Here is a 23,569-nt window from a genome sequence, read left to right on the forward strand (position 1 = left end):
AAAGTCACATCATAAAATGATAGAAAAACACCTCCATTTGGGTATAATCCTGGTATGTGCAAGATTCTCGTACTAAGCAATATATCGCATCGCAATAAGGTAATGCTAATGAGAAAGACTTCAAGATTTTACGATTTGCGATAACCCTGATCGCAAGATCTCATATCGCAGGGAATGGACTAACAAAATATGGCAAGCATAAAACTTCTACGATCTGCGATGTTGCGATATCGCGATAAAGCAATGGTTACGATATTGAACCAAATCAACTCTGCGATGTTATATTTGTGAGTCGGTTCGAGAGCGCGATAGTGCAATAATGCGATGTCGCGATCTGCGACGATTGTGAACCAAATCGTAAAATCACTCCATCACGAATCTTTCGGGTACGCTATTCAAGAAAAGCCACTTACCATAATCTGACTCAAGATCATGTGCTTTTAATGATAATAAAGGAATTAGTTGTCATCTATTAAATGTAGACGCATACTTTTGCAAAGAATTACTTCACGTAAGGTGGCATATTTGATATATCTGCTGCATTTAAGACTCTCCCATCACCTTTCTTGATCAGTCATTTCCATTTCGCTTGTGAGCTGCAGGAACAAAGAACGAAGGATGATACCAAGCCATACGCAGGAAGAAATGGGAAAGAAAAATAAGGCTCAGGGTTCTGAGGTGAAGGAAATGGCACCTTTATATACAGACACAACTTGTAGCAGAGACGCAAGGATATTGACGTGGGAAAGCATGTACAGACTACTTGAAGAAGAAATCCCCACAATAATGAAGGTTACCGCTGTCGCAGACTCAGAGGGCTCTTCTGAAGCATCCTTAGAAGAACTAGCGTGCTCATTCCTTCATCGGATAGCAGCAAGGCCCAAAATTCTCCCATATACAGATATGATCAAGTGGATACTTGACAATGCAGAAATGAACAACAGACAGTTCAAGATGCAAGGACATGGGCTCATCGGGTCATTTGCTGCACAAGACTTAAAGCTCATGTATCATCTTCCTAAACTTCAGGCGACTTACAATGCACAATTCATTAAAAAATTTGTGGTGGAGAACCCAAACCTATCAGAGACCACTAAAGATTGGTCTAGAAAAGATGAACCACTCAAGAAAGATAAAAACGGTATGTACAGCACTGGTTCCCTCACCTCTCCGTAATTTTTTGCTGCGGCCATGCTTTGTAGATTATTTGGGATACCAGATATCAATAAGTTTTCGTCTGAATGGTTACCATTGATCGAAGCTACCACAAATGCCATTATTATAGATTGGGCTAAGATCTTTTCTGATAACCTATTCACGGCTATTATCAATTACCTGTCTAAAAGATCCATGTCTCAAAGGATCTATCCTCCTTTTTACCTATCCGCATATGTTATGGATTCTATTTGTTATGTGTCTAAATTTCCCACTATGGGTTGGAAATGGACAACTCAGGACCCATTACCCATCCATGTTTATCATAAGATATTATGGGATTCTCAGTTCATTCCACATTTCTACCAGATTTGTCACGGGCTTATCTTACCCATGTATAGAATGATGTATGATAAAGACCCCCCGAGGTGCTCACCTGAGGCATAGATATATATCATCCCCATCGCAGGATGGTTCGGAGAAGAATGGTTCACCTATATTAGAGTATTTGGAAGCACCGTCCCCCCTCATGTCCTGCCTTTGTGTATTCTTGACAAATTTCAGGCTTGAGAAATTGCATATCAAACCTGTTCAAAAGGCGGCCTAACTAAAGACCTAAAAGACAAAAAGAAGGCCATATGGCCACAGTTTCCTGTAGCTTGTGGGGCCTTTTCATTGTTCGATGTAGGTCACGCATTCACCAAAGTAGAGAATATGACGTGTCTACAATTATTTAAATTCCTAGCAAGGCCATTTGACCCAAATGAGGTTGCCCAGGAGTTCACAACGATAGTCAAGATAAAAGTGTTCTTTGGAAAAAAGGATTTATTTGATGATATATTTCAGAGTAAAAGCTCACTTTAGGAAATTTTGCGAGAAGCTCAATCGTGATTGTCTCCAGATGACCTCCAAAGATTCATGGTATACAGGGAAAGAAGACTAGCCAGTGTTCCCCAAGAAAAGCTGCAACTACCTACGAGAGAACCTACTCCAAGCGTTAGCCTCAGTGGGAATTCAAGCACTTCCGGATCTAAATCTAAGACTAGACAAGAAATGCCCGAGCATTCTAAAAGATCTGAAAACAACCAAGATAGGAGTGAAGAGTCAGCTAAAGACACCGCTCAGTCAATGGAATTTACACGACAGCAGGTTATCGCCTCCCCGCCAAGAGATGTCCCCCCTCGCGTCATTGAAGCACCACCGGTCATAGCAGAATTAGATAAAGAATGGGAAACCTTCAACCAACTGGTCAATCTTGAAGGACAGGCCCCAAAAACACCTGTGGGCAATACACATGTAGCACAAGAAGTGGGCTCAACCATAGTCAGCAATGTCACAGAAACATAGCATATTCCTATTGCTCCATCTTCTGAGCTTCTACTGAATGTAGAAGAAATTCCCCCACTGGACATATTTTATAGTCCCAAACATAAAGTAGTTGTAAGAAGAAAAAGAAAAAAGAAGAAGTTAGAAAATACACTTTCTCGGGATGCTGAGCAATTAGAGGTCCTGTGGAAAGATCCTCCTAGTAATCCAACTGAAAATCTCACCAAACTGTCTCAGATCGCAGGGGCATATGCCTCTGCGACTATTGAAAAAGCGTCAGAAGTACAACAATTGTTGAAAGAACAAGAAAATCAGACACAGGTACTGCAACTACAATTGTAACAAGCCAATGCTAATAATGAGGCACGCAAACAGCTTGAAAAGTTGCAGGAAGACTTCCAGCAAATGCAAATAGGTTATCAAAGAAGTTTGGATGAAAAGGGAAAATAGTTGCAGGATGTACAAGAGATGCATAGAGATGACCCTAAACTTACAGATTCTATTTCAGAGTCTATTGCCTTGAACGGACAACTACTGTAGCAACAAGAAGAGTTGGGACAAAAGATATCACAGTGGAATTATTATTACGAACTGAGCGATAAAATCACCAATCAAGTGGTAGACTTGCGAGGTGACTATGATCAGATTGACAAACGAGTGACGGAGTACTTGGCTTGTCAGGATGAAGATGAGGGAGAAAAAGCAGGCGCACCCAGGATAAATGAGAATCATAAAGAGTTGCTCTTCAACAAGTGGGATGATCAAATCAGGGAAGCGGAACAAGCAGCAGAAACAGCGGCCACGACAGCAAGCATTCTTGTCGATTGTGTAAATGAAAATTTGCACAGAGTAAACTTAATCGCAGAGACCACCCCGAGGTATTTACCAAATAAACTACGACTAGAAACAGAATTGAAGCAGAAGGCGCAAGAAAAGGGAAAAGCGGTCCAAGCACTAAACAGGTTAAATTGGGAGTGTTACTGGGCATACTTGGTGAAGCCGCATAGTCAGTAGATGACTGTGAAATGTATCATAAATGCGGCCGAGGAAGTGGTGCCAGCTCTCATAGATTCTGTTTTCTTAGCCTAGCTCAAAGCAGAAGTCATCCAACCAACTCTCCTTAAACCAATGATGAATGCATGCAGCTTTAAAGATCAGATTCAGAAGTAGCTTAATTTAGAATGTTGTTTTTACTTAAAAATTAGATTAGAAAAAGGACGGTCATTTGAAAACCGCATCCTAAATTTTGTAAATAAACTATTATTAGAATTAGGAAGTAGTATTTAAACCCTTCTCATGCATTTAGAGAAGGGTCTAGGAATTTGTCAAAAACTTGTCCTCAAAACATGCACTTCTGCACCCTCAGAGGAGGTTTTGATGAATGAATGGATCAAGGTTTACTAATGTTTGCATTTGATATCTGCTACTGATGTTGCACTTCTGTAATCTTGGTAGATATTAGAACAAGTAGAGATAAATCATTGTTTCTTGAAGCTGATGAGTAGGACCAGTCATAAATGGTACTTTTATCTCTTGGCCATTTCTGCTTATATTCTTAAAGTGATATACAGTTTTTAGTTGTTTATATGTTATTGCATGAATATTTGAGTTACCATTTGGCACTTTCGTACGGTGGAGTCATTTATTTATGTTTGATATATGAATAACTTATTATGCGATATGTTGTTCACAACTGTTTTGCCTAACTTTTTATGCAAAGTGGTTCATCTTAATTGATTTCTATTCTTATGATAGCTGAATGATATTTATTACCAGTTATTATTTGAAATATCTTTAGATCGCATAATAGAAGAAATACATCCCGGGTTAGCATAGATTAGATGTGCTGTTTTCATTAGATTACATTAGCATAGAATTAGATTAAAGTAGCTTAGATTAGAACTCTTAGATCAACATCATCCAACTCTTCACACACACACACCCTTAGATTGGGAAACTAGTCACATTATCCCTAGTCGGACCCGCTATACCAAACGGATAAGGAGCTGCCAACCAAGGTCCGGACCGGGTGGGTATCCCCCTTGTTGTCAACCTGATTTTCGGGGCTTCAACAGGTAGCTACCAGCCTTAGTGGGATTAGCAGTTCTGCATAGAAAATTTTCCCTGTAACAAAATAATGCGCCTCAATTTGCATTATTATGCTGGGGGCATGCAAACTTATCATGAGCAGTGTTACCGGAGGGTTCAAACTCTTTGAAAAATAAACCCGCCTCGTTCAGTTTTAATGCGAAATTCAAGCTCGTTAAAAAATAAACATAAGTAATGAGAAAATGTTTCCCCCAACGTTTAAGCTCATTAAAAAATGAACCAATTTCCAGTAAATAACCATCGTGAATGTAGTACTTCAGCCTTTAAAGCCTTGGTCGTGCTCTCATCATCACCTCCACTCTGTATTGGTCGATCATTCACCTCCACTTGATTGTTTACCCCTTTTTAGGAACAGCTGCGAAGAGTGATCCTGTTAGCCATCCTTGTAACACTCCCATGATTGGAAAATTCCAAACCTTACCTGGAATCAACTGCTACCCAAATTTATCACTCGTTCCTCAATGACGAGTCTCCTTTAAGCTCTTTTCAACTGACTCGTAAAATATGAAAATATTTCCGAGCCATTGGCCTCTCCAGCTCGTTAAAGGGACCGAAAGGGCCATCCCTCCTTTAGATTGTATTCTTTTTGGACCTGAGGGATTATTACACAAAAAGATCGAGCGCTTGTTTTGTTCGACTCGTTAAAAGAATCGAAAATTCATCCCTTCTGTATTGTTTTATACTTTTTCGGACATAAGGGATTAGATGACGAAAAAGGATTTTTGGAGTTTCCTTTACGTCCCCTTTTCAGACTCTCTAAAATTGAAAAGGACTGAGTTATCTTTGTCGTTAAACTCATTAAAACCTAATAGCAACAAACTTGTCCATAACAGACAAGAACGAGTTTCACTATCGCTAGGCTCGTTAAAACATAGCGATGGGTTTGCCCGAAGGGAAAATTATAGAACAAGCATATTTTATCCTTCTCAAGCTTGACAAAAATAAATAGGTACTGGTCAACAATGAGCAGGAAAAAATTGGGAAGAAAACTTGAAGAAACTTTGTTGGTAGCAAGTCGCTCTTGAACATGACACTTTCACTCCGCATCCAAGTTGGGTTGGGTTGTTTCATTCACCGGCCACATCACCATGGTCACATCAAACCATCCAAATTTTGGGTTAATGCTACCAATCCATCATGTCAGTGTCACCGATATGTTCAAGAGAAGTCACTCAGAGAATTCACCTGTGTCTCACCCACTGCAATACATTTACGCTCCATTCTTTCACGACCGCCACCCTAAACCTTATATCACCAGACCGTTTTCACCTCCATTAAAATCATTTTCTCCGTTCTGTGTCATTGATGTGGGATTCATTAAGGCCGTCCTATGATGGATCGCTTCTTGTCGGCATCAGCTCATTATCCAAGAAGTCAATCTAGGAACACCCATTTCAGTACTTTGAAGCTTGCATGCCTCAATGGCAAGTTTCTCACTTCTGGCGACAGGTTTACATCAATGGCCTTCGACCGAAATATTTTGCGTGGTTTTCGACGCCAAGTCCCTTGTTCACACCATGTGAATTGTACTGCAGTACCTTGAGGATCATTATCATTACCGGTGATTACTCTCGCGCCTGTTAATGGCTTACATCATTGGCTGGTAATCAGGCGATGCCTTTCCATGTTTGACTCCGAAACAACCCTCACATGGATCGACTTGTACTTTGAGTGAAGATCGAATGAGATTGAAGACCCCGGATCTAGTTTCATCCATCTGGGCTGTGACATATATTCAAGAAATAAAAAAATCAAATGTACATCGTTACTACACAGATAATCATCCAATCTAAGGGATGATGGCTCTACCTGAATCATCAGTCTACACACAGATGATTGCCTGTCCTATGTACATGAAAATGAATTTATAAAGCTGAGCATGGGAATGCCCACCTCAGCTAGATCATGAAAATATTATGAAGATAATGTATTGTATTTTATCTTATTACAGGTCTCCTTCCAGTTTGAAAGAACTTCGGATACTCATGATAAAGCATTTCACCCGACATCAAAAAGATTAACGACCTCATGCTTTAGGGGGCAACTGTTATAGACATTTTTTGGCACTGCAACCCCAAGCATAAAATGTCCATAAACCAAGGGCTCCTAAGTCCCTAAAAGTGTTTTTCCAACCCCTAAAGGAACAAGGTCAACTGATTACAGCTTCTCCTAGAAGTTCTCCATGAAAAACTACTTAGAACTGGTCAAAATTAGATCATTTCACCTGCTCCATAGGCAAAGTGCATTGCATCTCACCTAAATACACACAATGGGTGTGTTGCATTTCAAAAATTCCTTGTATGGGGTGCGATGGGTGAGAAGAGACAAATGGCAGTTTCAATCCACGACGTGGAGAAGCATGGAATCATCCAGAAACTTCTCCTGTGACACTTGCCTCTCTGAATTCGACCAGGGATGAGTAAGATATGATCAATCTCCAAGTGGAAACAAGAAATATCAGAGGAAAGGCACTAATCAAATCACAAGCTGACTCATCTCCCTTGCAGACAACTATATATGGATCCCTCATCCCAGAGATCCGGAGGCTGGAATTTTGCATCTTGTAAGGAATTAATGTTGGTTTCTTGAGGCAACATCATAGTTTTGGGTGATCTAAGCTTTTCATGAGGTAAAGAAGGGATTCTTGCTGAGATGATGATGCTGGGTCAGAACAATTGGTTGTAACTCTCTTGGCTCTTTCTTGATTATCAATAAAGCTATTCAAGTTTTCCTCCATACTCTTGTGTGATTTATGTTTTATGCATTTGTATGGTCAATTTACATCTGATCCTAGATTGTTTATGATAATAGATCCATGTTCTCGTATAGTGTTATGTTGCTTTGATTCTACAGGTACTATGTGAAGCTGGGTATACAAGAAAGCAAGTGTCAAAGGACTATCGGAAGAGAGAGGAATCGAGCAAGGAACCAAGCGCGAGAAAGAGGTTGGTCTCCTTTATTCTTTTCTCATCTATCTTTCATAAAGGTAAACGAAAGTAGTTTTACTTTGTTTGTTTCTAAGGTAGCTACCAGCCTTAGTGGGATTAGTAGTTCTGCATAGACACTTTTCCCTGTAACACATAGGCTTAAGTGGGCCTAAGTTCTCTACAACATAGGTTTGAATGGGCCTACCCACTATGCAGACAGTTTCCCCTAACCAAGGGTATATTGGTGTCCCAAGGAGGCATTTCAGTATGGTTTCAAACTAGGAAACTTTTATGGATGAAAGCATTCAATGAAGTGGAATGTTTATGGAATGTAGCAACTAAATTAGTGTTTGATAGACCCTGCTTACACTGATCTAATCGATGGGAGTGATGTACCCAAATAGACCTATAATATCTGCGCCCTAAAGCATGAAGTAAAAAATGATAATGTTGAGTGATATGCTTTATGATGTGAGGAGGAGGATCTGAGGTGGACGGTGACCTGCATCAATTACAATACGTAATATCATGATATCTTTGAATTTTTCATGAATTACTGAAGGCATACCCATGCTCAGCATATAAACTTTTCATTACATGTACATAATTCAGATAGTCGTTTATAGATATAAACCCATGATAAGATGACCATCTGTGTAAAGCCATCATACAGATCAGTTATTACTCTCCTAAAATCATAGCTCAGATGGATAAATCTAGATATAGGCTCCTCTATCTCATCCAATCATTTGTTCAAGTATGAGTCTAACCATGTGTAAATGTGATCTAAAGTCGAACATGGGAAGACACCGTCTGATTACTAGCCAATGATGTAAGCTGTTAACAGATGCAAGAGAGATCACCGATAATGATAATGATTCTCAAGGTACTATAGTACATTATGCATGGTGTGAATAGATGTTCTAAAGTCGAACACCATACAAAGTCTTCGGTTGAAGGCATGTGATGTCAACCTATCACCGGAAGCGAGAAACTTGCAATTGATGTATGCAAGCCTCAAGGTACTGGAAGGGCGTTTCTAAGTCAACTTCCTCGATAATGTGCTAATGTCGAAAAGAAGAGACTCATCGCAAGAGGGCCTTGATGTATCCCCCATCAACGACACGAAACAAGTGTAATGATTTTGATGACAAAATGTGATTGATGACACAATGTTTAGGAATGGTGGTCATGAAAATGAAGGTTTATGAGTATTGCAAAGGATGAAGTTTATTGAGTGACTTCTCTTAAACATGTTGACGACACTAAATGAATTTGTAACATTTACCCAAAACCAAAGTGATGGATGGTGCAATAGACCATAGGTATGATAACTATCAAGTAGATGTCCCAAACCAAATAGTCACAAAGATGAAGTGAAAGTGTCATGTTCAAGAGCGACTTGCTATCATAAAGTGATTTACCCCTTTTCCCATTATCCCTAGTCATTGCTGACCAATACCTCTTTATTTTTTTTAACAATATTGAGGAGATAACATATGATTGATGTATAATTCCACGCTTCAGGTGAATCCATCGTTATGTGATGTTTTAACGAGTCTAGCGAAGGTGAAAGTTGGTCTTGTCACGATCGATAAGTTTGTCGCTATTTGATTCTTTAACGAGTTTAATGAAAATGATAACTCAGTAATTTTCATATTTAGAGATTTTGGAAAGGGACAAAAAGAAAACTCCACAAGTTCTTTTTTGTAAATTTATCTCTCAAGTTTGAAAAAGTGTGAAATACTACAAGAGAGAACCTATTGACCATGTTTGATCAATGTATTCCTTTTTCGTAAGTAATCTATCTCAGTCTGGAAAAGGGTTAAACTTATACTTAGAAGATGTCGTTTCCAATCCATTTATGAGCTGAAAAGGACAAGCGCTCGATAATATTTTCATGTTTTGAGAGTTTGAAAAGAGCTTAAAGAGGACTCCACTTAGAGGAATGAGTGATGTCTAGGATAGCAATTGGTTCTGGTGATGTTGGAACTTCTCAAAACATGTTGATTTATGTGAAGAGGCTGGCTAATAAGACCACTCATTGCAGTTGTTCCTCAAAGCATATGATCAACCAAGTAGATAGTGACAATGGAAGGAGAAAAAAGAAGGCTCATATGACTGAAGAGGCTGATAGAATGGAAATCACAAGGGTTAAAATGGAGATGGGTTCATTTTTACACAAGCTTGAACCATAGGGAACTATTATTGGATTCGGTTTCATGTTTACACAAGCTTGAAATGAACAACTATGCTTCGATTCAGTTTCACTTTTACACAAGCTTGAACCATAGTGAACTATGCTTGGATTCAGTTTCATGTTTACACAAGCTTGAAACGAAAAAATAAGCTTGGATTTAGTTTCATTTTTACACAAGATTGAAACAAGAAAAAAGTATGCTTGAGATTGATTTACATGCACACAGCATGATGACTCAATTCTAGGTGCATGCCCCCCAAGCTTCATTGCATTCACCTAAGTAAACTACTCATGGCTATGAGGTGGATGCAATGAAGGTCCATTTATGAGATAAAATAAATGACTCGACTAGGATTTTATGAGATCTAATCAAAGAATCGAATTGGAACTTTGCTCCAAGGGGCCTTGTTTCATTTTTTAATGAGCTTGACACAAGACAAGGAACTCTGCTCAGATTCCCTGTTTCATTTTTTAACAAGCTTGACACAAGACAACGAACTATGATCTCGGACCTGTTTCATTTTTTTAATGAGGTTGACAAAGTAAAAGAACTATCCTCATACTCCTTGTTTCATTTTTTAACGAGCTTGACACAAGACAAGGAAATATGCTCATGATTCCTTGATCATGACCCATAAGAGGTCATGACTTCCAAGAGGTTCTCATCAGATGTGAAAACAATGCTCTAGATGGGATACATAGAAAGGAATCCATTAAAGAGATATGGTTCCAATGCCCCCAGTACATAATGCACAACATCACAGAATTGATCGTCAGTTGATGTAGGCATGAAACTGGTTGCCACATAATTGACCCATGGTGGGGAAGATACCAGTGGGACAAAAGGACCATTTAGGGAATATGGTTGACTGGAAGCCATTTTTGGACCGGGAAATGAAAGCTGGTCAATGATGAGATAAACAATTTTTCCTCCCAAAGTAATAGGCAACTGAGGAAGCATCCCTAATGGTTGATTGGTTCCTCTATTAAAAGACAACAAATTCTGGGTAACAGGCACAAGTGGTGGTGAATCGAGTGCTTGCCAAGTAGTGGTGGAAAGGATACTCACAGATGCACCTTCATCTATAATAGTGCCAGATAAAATCATATCATAAACCTGTATTATGATTTGGAAAGGAAAATAAGAAGGAAGACAACATCCCACCAGTCAATTCCAATCAAAGGAAGTGACCAGACTACTTTTAGGGGGTACCATAAGAATGGGACAATTACCCCCTTGAGTTATGAGAATGAGAGGATTTTCCTCTTGCATTAATGGAATAGGAGGTTTTCCTCCAAGCTCATTTGAATCTAAAGAAACAAAAAGAACCTGAGTGGTATCATACTCACTCTCTACAGGAAAGGTACAATTAATTGAAGGTGAAATTAGGTCAACTATTTCCTTGATCTATGATTGGTCAGGTATAGACTCATGGGATTCACATTCAGAGAGAGTTGGTTTTCCCGATGGTTGATTTCGGTCAGTCAGTTCATCAACTAGTGAAGGATTAAGGGAGAATCTCCTGTAACTGGATGGAGGTCACTATGGAGAAGAAAGATGGTTATCCAACACTTTCTGGGGTTCATCCAGATAGGGACAAAGGTGAATGCGGTGATTCCCTTCGCATAACCTACAGGGAAACTTAACTTTACCCTTCTTTCCATTAACTTTACTACCACTACTTGATGGTGTGTCACTAGCATCATCTCGAGAATTTGATGACATAGGATGATGTGAATGAGAAGACCATTCTTCTTGTTGGAAATAATAATGAGAGGGGAGATTAATCAGTATTTACAAATCAATAACTTTTTCATTTCCATAATCAAATTTATATACACTACTTCAAAGAAGGGAAATCGCATGTGCACACAAATGCACTTAAGGAAACCATCATATATCCAGTGAGCTTATGATTCAATTAATTCATCATATGTTGATCTTTAATCAGTGCATCAGTACTTTATTAAACATTAAACAGTAACCATGTGCAGTAATAATAGAATAAACCATCACAAATAAGCAACACACATGAACACCATGATTTAAGGTGGAAACCCAATGTGGGTGAAAACCACCTGCTACTGTCATCTCTGTCTTATTTTAATAACAAGAAAATTTGTTTATAATCTTGTACTGGTGCAGACTCATACCAGTATGCAGGCACCCACCTGCAGAAGGCTATAACCTTCTCTCGTTCTCCAGCTTCTTCCGGAAGGGAGATACAAGTACTAGCCGATATATTTACTAGTATGTAGGCTCCAACCTACAGAAGGCTAGAACCTTCACTCCTTCTCCAGCTGCTACTGGAAGGGAGCTCCAACCTCTTGATCAAATCACCAACCACTACTGGAAGGAAGCTTCGACTTCCTCTCTGAAGGCTCTAACCCTCAGCCTCATCCAGGGACTGCATTTCATAAATTCTCACACTAGATGCTCCTGGTACAAAACAATACACATGAAGGCCTCGTTTCATCAAATTTTCATACTAGACCCATTAGTAACATTGAAGCTAAAAATCAATCACCACTGCAATAAAACTATATAATACATCTGCATCTACCAATTGCTAAAACACAATCAATCTCTGATATAAGTGAAACTTAATGATATAACTGAAACAATCAATCACTGAAACCTCTAAACATCTAACACAATTGAATCAAATAATCACTGAACCTATGACACAACTGAATCAACCATTTATTCAAGCTTAATAAAATTCAACCAATCAACTAGAATAGACAGATAACTTTAACCAGTACATAGATTGAAACCCAGAACACTGCATCAACAACCATAACTAACTGTAACCTCAAAATGCATGTGTCAGAATGTATATGCTCCTTTAATGAAGCAAACCTGCGTGTATATGCTACTTCGTTTTTCCCAATCTATGTATACCTCTAAATATATTGAATCATAAAACCTCTGAATGAAAAACTATACCAATTAGTGACATTCTAAAAATATACTATCATATTACAAAGTTCTAAATAGATAGAAACAAGGACCACCCTTCTTTTTGAATCAATTAATCAATGAGATACAAACTCTTTATGCATTTAGTTATACTTTCAGATCTAAGAAGACTTCATTGACAGAAAGTAGTAAAACAACAAAACTGATTTGAGAGACCATTCATCTTTAAACATCAAGCTTTTGTTTTTCATACGCTACTTGGAAGAGATGAGCCAGCGTGTATACATACATTCACCAAAGAGAACCAACATATAGATCTCCAAATACTTACTTATAACTTCGCTGCAATTCTCGACTTCAGACATACCCAGATCATCACATAAAAAAGATAAAACATGTGTTATCAATCAGATCTAGCCCATCCATTATCATATCACATATTGATAAGACATTATGATCTTGATCCATCATTAGATCTCATCCATCATCAAAGGCTTAGGTTCATATTCAGTCTAGATTAAGAAAAGAATCTCAAACCCATAACATGCATATTTTATTTTGATCTACAACTTCATGAGATATTCATTACGTGTGCACTCATCCCTTTTATCTTCTCCTCATTTATTTTTAGGTCTTTCTCAATACCTTGGACCAAAATCACTTAGGACCAATACCTCAAAACAAATACATCAGACCAATACCTCGGACCAAATACCTCAAACCAATACCTTGGACTAGATACCATGGACCGATACCTTGGACCAAAACCTCATATCAAATACCTCAGACCAATACCTTGGACCAAAACCTTAGACCAATACCTCAGACCAAATACCTCAGACTAATACCTTGGACCAAATACCTTGGACCAATACCTTGGACCAAAACCTCAGACGAATACCTCAGACCAAATACCTTGGATTGAATACCATGTACCAAAACCTTGATTTTCCATCCCATGTGCATTTTTCCTTCTTTGAAAGTGCGTGCATACATATATGCTCCTTCCGTTTCATGAGCCTGTGTGTATACGCTACTAGGACAAGGTGAACCACCGTATACTTATTAAACCATTCTCTTTATTCAATTTCTTGATTATGATCTGTAAACCTTTGTTCCTTTTTGTACCATTACTTTGTTCCCTCAGAATAGACTTGTTATAATGTGATTTTCCATATTACTTCTAAAATGATTCCCTTGAACCACCCTGCATTTTGTCACATTTGTAAGCACAACTGCGATCCATTATGTCACATATGATATCTCTCCTGTAGATTCATCTAGTTACCATATACAAGTGAGTTGTTCTACTATGAGGGTGTTGCCATCAAGGACAACACATATCATAATGCCAACAATCTCTCGCTTTGGACTTGATGGCAACCATGTTGGTGTTGATTACTGCAAGCTATAGAAACTGTTAGAGATAACAAGCAACACCAAAATACTCTCCCCCTTTCACATCAAGGGCAAAGGGCAGACCAAGATACTCTCCCCCTTTGATATCAAGGGTAAACGACTGACCAAAATGAATAATTTCATATCGGAATAGTTGAATATCAACATTGATCATACTCCCCCAAGGAACATGCTGAATTCTTTAATTAAACTCCACATTTGTACATGCTAAGATTCACTATGCCATCCATGATCCCCCTGAGCACATGCAGAGTCTACACATATATTTTCTGAAAGAATAACATGACTCTATAAATCAACTATGTGAGTATGACCTTCCTATCATCAATGAATCATACATACATCAATCTCCCAACCAAGTGGGGGTATACCAAATTTGACTCCTCTACACAACCAAGTGGGGATATACCAAATTTTTATACATGACTGAAATATATCAATTATTACATCATCCTTCACATTCATAGTGGGGGTATAAATTACATCATATGACCAAAAAGACTCATCAAAAGACTATGACAGACAGAGACATATTATTACATCATGGGCCATTATATGACCTTTTTATCGAGTGATATGCATGACATTTATAACAAAGACCAAAGATCTAAACAAGACGATGATAGTCATCAGCAACTATCATACACCATATATGCTTTGCACCATAAGCATTTGTCAGCAACATCCAGTTTCGCAACCTGTATATGTCCATCATTGGTTCCGAAGATATGAAAAAGTAAATATCATCAACCGATGACAAGGTATGTCGTATATGGATATCAACTCATCCTCTTGATCTCATCAAGATCAACTTGCTTCGTTTCCTTATTAGAAAGAGCTTTATCATAACCTACCATGAATCAACTAAACATATGTCATATCTCCAATTAGTAACAAAAAAATCATTTACATCATATCATATGCATGTGAAAACACCATAGTCATCATCTATGATCATAACATCATCATCAAGAACTGCATGATCTTTCCACAAGAACCCTCAATATATCAACCATGTATCATCACTAGGGAGCATTCTTAATCTTATAAGATATCATCATATAGTAAGCGATGTCTTCGTATATCCATGTCTTCAAATAGCTATGTCTTCATGAGACCTGTAATAACACCATTCTCTTGGCCAACCAGCAATATTTATCAATATGCAACTTAAGTAATCTTCAATGTATCCAACATAATGTGTATCCATCATGAGCTCATAGTCATTTTTCAAGTTGTATTGATACTAACAACAACAGCAATCCTCAACCGTGTGAGAGCCAAGAACTATAGGAATCCTACATCATAACTACACCATATGAAATTTATGCATCTTTCAAGGCATGATAACAACAACATATTAAAAGAAATGTGTGACTTATCGTCAAATAATGAAGTTGTGTACTCAATATTTGTACTTCTCCTTGTCCTTATGAAGATTGCCATGTAAGCAACATATATGTATTGTATGCATCATCAAAATTCATCCATAATCACCCATAAATTTGATCTGAATAACAACTATGTAACCGCAAGAAATACAAGTATCATCATCATATGCAACTCATAACCACAGCATAGCATGATGTATCATTTAAACACTTTAGCCACATAAGCCTTATCACAATTGATAAGAATCATTAGGTACCAAAGACTTCTAAACATAATGCCAACAATGCAATATTAGAAGCATAGCATATTCTCCCCTTGAACCTATGCCACCGATTCACTTTTAGATCTGATCATTGCATATATCAGTAAGAAATATCAAGGCATCATCATCACTTAAATATACATCAAGTTATCAACAACTTATGAGGATCAAAAGCATTTCTAAATAACATCCACATACTGTAGTCATCTATCATCAAGAAGGAAAAGATAGTTTATAATTGTCTAAACCATATCAAATCAGTTTTCTAAGTCTATCCCATAGCTACTTCATCAAACCAACATATACACGGTTGTTCAGCTTCGAACTTGCATATATACGTGACTTGTCTTCATGATAATTGTGTATGAGAATTAGAACACTAAAATTTCATACTCTAAGTTTTCCCTGAGTTTTTTCTATCTGTATACTGAGCTATGTCACAAATTTCTCATTGTGCTTCCTTCTTCTTCCATACCTTGGAGTGTGATGATGTTTGCTCCTTTTGGTATGTTGGTCGAATTTTTCCCTTGCATTCTTTTTCCATATGCCCAAACTTGTTACAAGCATAACATATTATATGTTTCATATTCCCTCTATAGCAGTTAATGGCTCTGTGACCAAACATATTGCAGGAAAAACAATATCCCTTAAAGTACCTGGAAGCAGATGATCTTTCTGTGTGACGATTATTAGCTTGAATCATTCTACTTATGCATCTAGCTGCAACTTGTCCAAAATTATGACATATAATACATTCAACATTGTTCATTAGAGGAAATAACCGATTATCACTTCCATAGTTAGAAGTAAATGATTTTCTTTGAAACCTTTCTTTCCTTGGTTGTTGATGGGGTTGAAATTTTATCTCCTTCTTGAGCATTTTAGATTTTTCACTAGATTTCCTTGCTTTAGTTTGTGAGCTAGATTCACCTTTAATATTTTCATGAAAATGAAGACCAGATTTGATGGCAGGAGACCTTTGATAACTAAGAATATCATCCAAAATCTTAGTACTATCTTAAAATTGTAAAAGTTTATCCTTTTCTTCTAATTTACCTTTTAGGATATTTACCTCAACTTGATATTGCTCTTCCTTTTCAAGATACTGATTCTTCAAGATTTCTTCAGCTTTTCTTCCTTCTTCCACTTGTTTCCTTAATTTGAGAACTTTATTTTCTTGTTCTTCAAATTCTTGGAGTAGTTCTTCATTATGCTTATTTGAATTTCTGAGATATTATTTTAGAGAACGACCACACCTTCTAGACCTTCACAATAGCTGGTTCTTTCTATAATTTCCTTGTTTGTTCTGTTCTTTTCATTCACTTCATTTCTCAGTGATGTCACTTCATCCTGCAGTCTTTAACTTTGATCTTCCTTTTTCTTTGTACTGCTTCTTTATTTTGTTTCCTTCCTCCAACTGGGCTTTTAACATGGTAACTTCTTCTTTGTAGGCACATTCCCTTTTATCAATTAGATCTTTTTGATCACTAATTGTATCTGTTAGCCTTTTAAATTATTCCTCTATTTGATTTCTTTCTCTTTCACCCATAAGATCAAATTCAGTTGTTTCGCTATCACTTTTATTATCTTCAAATGAATAGAGAAATGTATCACAAGAGGAAAACAAATTCGTACCTGATAGATCTTTTGCTTGTTCATCTTCTTTCTGAGGTGATTCTGAATCTGAAGAGTTGCTACCACATAAACTCCAATCATCTCTCCCATTGTCATAGTTCCTTTGAGATGTCTTCTTCTTTTGAGGTGCTTTCTTCTTTAGCTTCTTTCCCATTGTTACTACGCATCTCCTTCAAGCGTTCAAGATTCTACAAAAGGATGGCTCTGATTCCAATTGTTGGAAATAATATAGAGAGGGGAGGTGAATCAATATTTACAAATCAATAAGTTTTTCATTTCCATAATCAGATTTATATACGATACTTCAGCGAAGGGAATTCGCGTGTGCACGTAACTTTTCTTAAGGCAACTAGTTTATATCTAGTGAGCTTATGATTCAGTTAATTTATCATATGTTGATCTTTAATCAATGCATCAGTACTTTATTAAACATTAAAAAGTAACCATGTGCAGTTGTTTCTAGGAAAACTAGTGTCTTTTCCATCTGCTAGTCCCACTAATATTGGCAGCTATCTTAGAAATAAACAATCAAAGCAATTTGTGATTTCCTTTATGTATGATAGATAAGAGAGAAGCAAAGGGACCAACCTAGATCTTCTGCTTGACTCCTTGTTTGATTCCTCTCCCCCTTGATAGAGCTTGTGACTCCTCTCCTATTTATTCCGCTTAGAGAATACCTGTAGAGACAAAATAACAGAACACCATCAAAGCATATCGATCTCTAATATCATAAACAATGCAGAATCAGAAATACATTGAACATACGATTGCATTCACAAATAACAAGATTCACAAATACACGATTGTATGGAGGAAAACTCAAAGAACGTTATTAAAATAGAAGGGAGAATTACAACCCAGCTATCTGATCCAACATCATTCTCCCAGCATCAAAGCCCTCTTCACCTTATGAAAATCAAGACCACCCAACAATACAATGCTCCTTCTCAAAGATAAACTAACAACACTTCTTTACAAATTACAAAATTCCAGCCTCTAGATCTCTCAGATGAGGGATCCATTTATAGATGTCTGCATAGGGTGTGAATCATCTCTGGGTTTTTGATTAGTGTCATTCCACTTGTAGTTCTTAGTTCCACTTGGAGATTTCTTGGATCTCTTACTTATCCCTGGGCAAATTCAGAGAGGCAAGTGTTATAGGAGAAGTTTCTAGAAGATTCCATGAGCATCCACTTAGCAAATTGTCTCAGCCATTTGTCCATTATCGCTCATCGCACCCCACAGAAGGCCTCTTCAGTATGCATCGCACCTGGCTAGTGTAGGAGGTAGTATGAATCACACCTTGACAGTGGAGCAGTCAGTATGGTCCAATTTTGGCCAGTTCTGAGTGGTTTTTCAGGTGGAACTTCTGGGGAATGATGTAATCAGTTGACTATGATCCTTTAGGGTATGAAACAACACTTTTATGGGTTAAAGAGCCCTTGGTTTATCGACATATAATATTGGGGTTGTAGTGCCCAAATATGTCTATAACAACAGTAATAACAAAATAAACCATCACACATAAGCTACACACATGAACACCAAGATTTAAGCTGGAAACCCAATGTGAGTGAAAACCACCTACTGTTGTCATCTCTATCTTCTTTTAATAATAATAAAATATGTTTACAATCTTGTACTGGTGCAAACTCATACCAGTATGTAGGCACCCACCTGCAAAAGGCTACAACCTTCTCTGTTTCTCCAGCTTCTTCTGGAAGGGAGATACAACCCCCCTAGTTCTTGTACTAGCCGATATATTTACTAGTACATAGTCTTCGACCTATAGCAGGCTAGAACCTTCACTCATTCTCTAGCTGCTATCGGAGGGGAGCTCCAAACCCCTGATCAAATCACTAACCATTACTAGAAGGAAGCTTCGACTTCCTCACTGAAGGCTCCAACCCTCATTTTCCTCCAGGGACCACGTTTTATAAATTTTCACACTGGATGTTCCTGGTACACAACAATACACATGAAGGCCTCATTTCATCAAATTTTCATACTAGACCCATTAGTAACATTGAAGCTCAAAATCAATCACCACTGTAATCAAACCATCAAATACATCTACATCTACCAATCACTGAAACCTAATCAATCTCTGATATAACTGAAACTTAATGATATAACTGAAACACACAATCACTTAAACCTATGAAACTCTAACAAAACTAAATCAAACAATCACTAAACCTCTGACACAATTGAATCAACCATTCATTCAAACTTAATCAAATTCAACCAATCAACTAGAACAGAGAGATCACTCTAACTTGTACATAGATCTGAACCTAGAACACTGCATCAACAACCAGAACTACCTGTAACATCAAAAGGCATGTGCCATAATTTATACACTCCTTTAATGAATCAAACCTGCATGTATATGCTACTTACTTTTTCCCAACCTGTGTATACCTCTAAATATACTGAATCATAAAACCCCTGAACCAAAAACTGTACCAATCGGTGACATTTTGAATATTTACTATCATATTAAAGAGTTATAAATAGATAGCAACAAGGATCAACCTTCTTTCTCAATCAATTAATCAATGAGACACAAAATATTTATGCATTCATTTTTACTTTTAGATCTAAGAATACTTCATTGACAAACAATAATAAAACAACAACATTAATATGACAGATCAGTCATCCTTGAACAACAATCTTTTCTTTTGCATAGGCTACTTGGAAGAGATGAACCAGCATGTATACACACATTCACGAAAGAGAAACAGTGTATAGATGTGCAAATACTTACTTATAACTTCACTGCAATTCCTGACTTTAGACATACCTAGATCATCACATAAAAATATGAAACATGTGTTAGCAATCATATCTAGCCAATCCATTATCAGATCACACAATGATAAGTCATTATGATCCTAATCCATCATTAGATCTCATCCACCATCAAACGCTTAGGTGCATATTTAGTCTAGATCAAGAAAAGTATCAAAAACCCGTAACATGCATATTTTATTTTGATTTAGCACTTCATAGGATATTCATTACTTGTGCACTCATCCCTTTTATCTTCTCCTCCTTATATATTTTAAGGTCTTTCTCAATACCTTGGACCAAAACCACTTAGGACTAATACCTCAGACCAAATACCTCAAAACAATACCTCAGACCAAATACCTCGTACCAATACCTTGGACCAGATACCTCGGATGAATACCTTGGACCAAAACCTCAGAACAAATACCTTAGACCAATACCTTGGACCAAAACCTCGAACCAATACCTCGGACCAAATACCTCGGACCAATACCTTGGACCAAATACCTCAGACCAATACCTTGGACTAAATACCTCAGACCAATACCTTGGACCAAAACCTCAGACCAATTTCTCAAACCAAATACCTTGGACTAAATACCTTGGACCAAAATTTTGATTTTCCATCTCATACACGCTTTTCCTTTTGTGAAAGTGTGTGCATACGTACATGTTGCTTCCACTCCATGAGCCCGCGTGTATATGCTACTAGGACAAGGTGAACCAACATATACTTATTAAACTATTCTCTTTCTTCAATTTGTTGATTTTGATCTATAGTCCTTTGTTCCTTTTTGTACCATTAATTTTTTTCCTCTGAATATACTTGTTATAATGTGATTTGCCATATTACTTCTGAAATGATTCCTTTGAACTACCCTGCATTTTGTCACATCTATAAACACAACTGCCATGCATTCTATCACATATGATATCTCTCCTATAGATTCATCTAGTTACCATGATTCATCTAGTTACCATATACAAGTGAGTTGTTCTACTATAAGTGTGTTTCCATCAAGTACAACACATGTATCGTAATTCCAACAATGTCCCCCTTTGGACTTGACAACCATGTTGGTGTTGATTACTGTAAGCTGTAGAAACTGTTAGAGATAACAAGAAACACCAAAATACTCTCCTCCTTTGACATCAAGGGCAAAGGGCGGACCAAGATACTCTCCCACTTTGATATCATGGGTAAAGGGCTGATAAAAATAAAGACTTTCATATTTGAACAACTGAATATGAACATTGATCATGCTCCCCCTAGGCACATGTTGAATTATCTTATTGAACTCCCCCTTTGTACATGCTAAGATGCACTATACCATCCATGATCCCCCTGAGCACATCTAGGGTCTGCAAATAGATTTTGTAAAAGAATAACATGACTCTATAACTCAACTATGTGAGTATGACCTTCCTATAATTAATGATTCATACATAAATCTCCCAACCAAGTGGGGATATACCAACTTTGAATCATCTACCCAACCAAGTGGTGATATACCAAATGCTTATACATGACTAAAATATAACAATTATTACATCATCCTTCCCATACAGAGTGGGGCTATAAATTACATCATATGACCAAAAGGACTTATTAAAAGACTATGATAGAAAGAGACATATTATTATATCATGGGCCTTTATATGACCTTTTCATCGAGTGATAGACATGACATTTATAACAAAGTCCAAAGATATAAACAAGACCATGATAGTGATTAGAAACTATCGTACACCATATATGATCTGCATCATAAGCATTTTTCAGCAACATCTAGACTCACAACCTGTATATGTCCATCATAAGTTTCGAAGATATGAAAAAGTAAATATCATCAACTTCTGACAAGGTATGCCATATATAGATATCAACTCATCCTCTTGATCTCATCAAGATCAAATTTTTTCGTTTCCTTAGTATAAAGAGCCTTATCATAACCTTCCATGAATCAACTAAGCATATGTCATATCTCCAAGCAGTAACAAAAAAATCAATCACATGATATCATCTGCATGTGAAAACACCATAGTCATCATCTATGATCATAACATCATCATCAAGAACTGCATGATCTTTCCACAAGAACCCTCAATATATCAACCATCTATCATCACTAGAGAACATCCCCCATCTGATAAGCTATCACCATAAAGTGCGATGTCTCTGAATATCCAAGTCTTCAAATAGCTATGTCTTCATGATACCTGTAATAACACCATTATCTTGGCCAACAAACAATATTTATCAATATGCAACTTAAGTAATCATCCATGTATCCAGCATAATGTGTATCCATCATGAGCTCATAGTCATTTGTCAAGCTTTCTTGATAATAACAAAAACAACAATCCTCAAACATGTGTGGGCCAAGAACTATTGGAATCTTGCATCATAACTAGACCATATGAAGTTTATGCATCTTAGAAGGCATGATAACAACAACATAAAAGAAATGAGTGACTCATCGTCAAATAATGAAGTCGTGTACTCAAGCTTTGTAATTCTCCTTGTCTTTATGAAGACCACCATGTAAGCAACATATATGTACTGTATGCATTATCAAAAGTCAGCCATAATCACCCATAAATATGAACTGAATAACAACTATGTAACCCCAAGCAACACAAGTATCATCATCATAGGCAACTCATAACTGCAACATAGCATGATGTATCATTTAAACAATTTATCCACATAAGCCTCATCACCATTGATAAGAATCATTAGGTACCAAAGACTTCTAAACATAATGCCAACAATGCAATATTAGAAGCATATCATATTCTCCCCCTGAACTTGTGCCACCTGTTCACTATCAGATCTGATCATTGCATATATTAGTAAGAAATATCAAGGCATCATCATCAATGAGATATACATACAGTTATCAACAACTTATGAGGATCAAAAGCACTTCTAAATAACATCCACAGACTATAGTCACCTATCATCAAGACAAAAGAGATAATTGATAATTGTCTGAACCATATCAGATCAATTTTCTGAGTCTGTCCCATTGCTTCTTCATCAAACCAACATATACATGACTATGCAGCTTCGAACTCACGTATATACATGACTTGTCTTCATGATAACTGCATATGAGAATTAGAACACTGAAATTTCATACTCTTATTTTTTCTTGAGTTTGTTCTATCTGTATATTGAGCTATGCTACAAATTTTTGGTTGTACTTCCTCTTCCATAACTTGGAGTGTGATAATGTTTTCTTCTTTTGGTATGTTGGACAAATTTTTCTCCTGCATTCTTTTGTTATATTCCCAAACTTGTTACAAGCATAACATCTTTCATATTCCTTCTATAGTAGTTAATGAATTTGTGATAAAACATATTACAAGAAAAACAGTATCCCTTAAAGTACTTGGAAGCTGATGATCTTTTTGTG

The sequence above is a fragment of the Pinus tabuliformis genome, chromosome 2_1 (assembly GCF_031772625.1).
Source record: "Pinus tabuliformis cultivar Carrire ecotype Pingquan chromosome 2_1, CPIR1, whole genome shotgun sequence".
NCBI lineage: Eukaryota > Viridiplantae > Streptophyta > Pinopsida > Pinales > Pinaceae > Pinus > Pinus tabuliformis.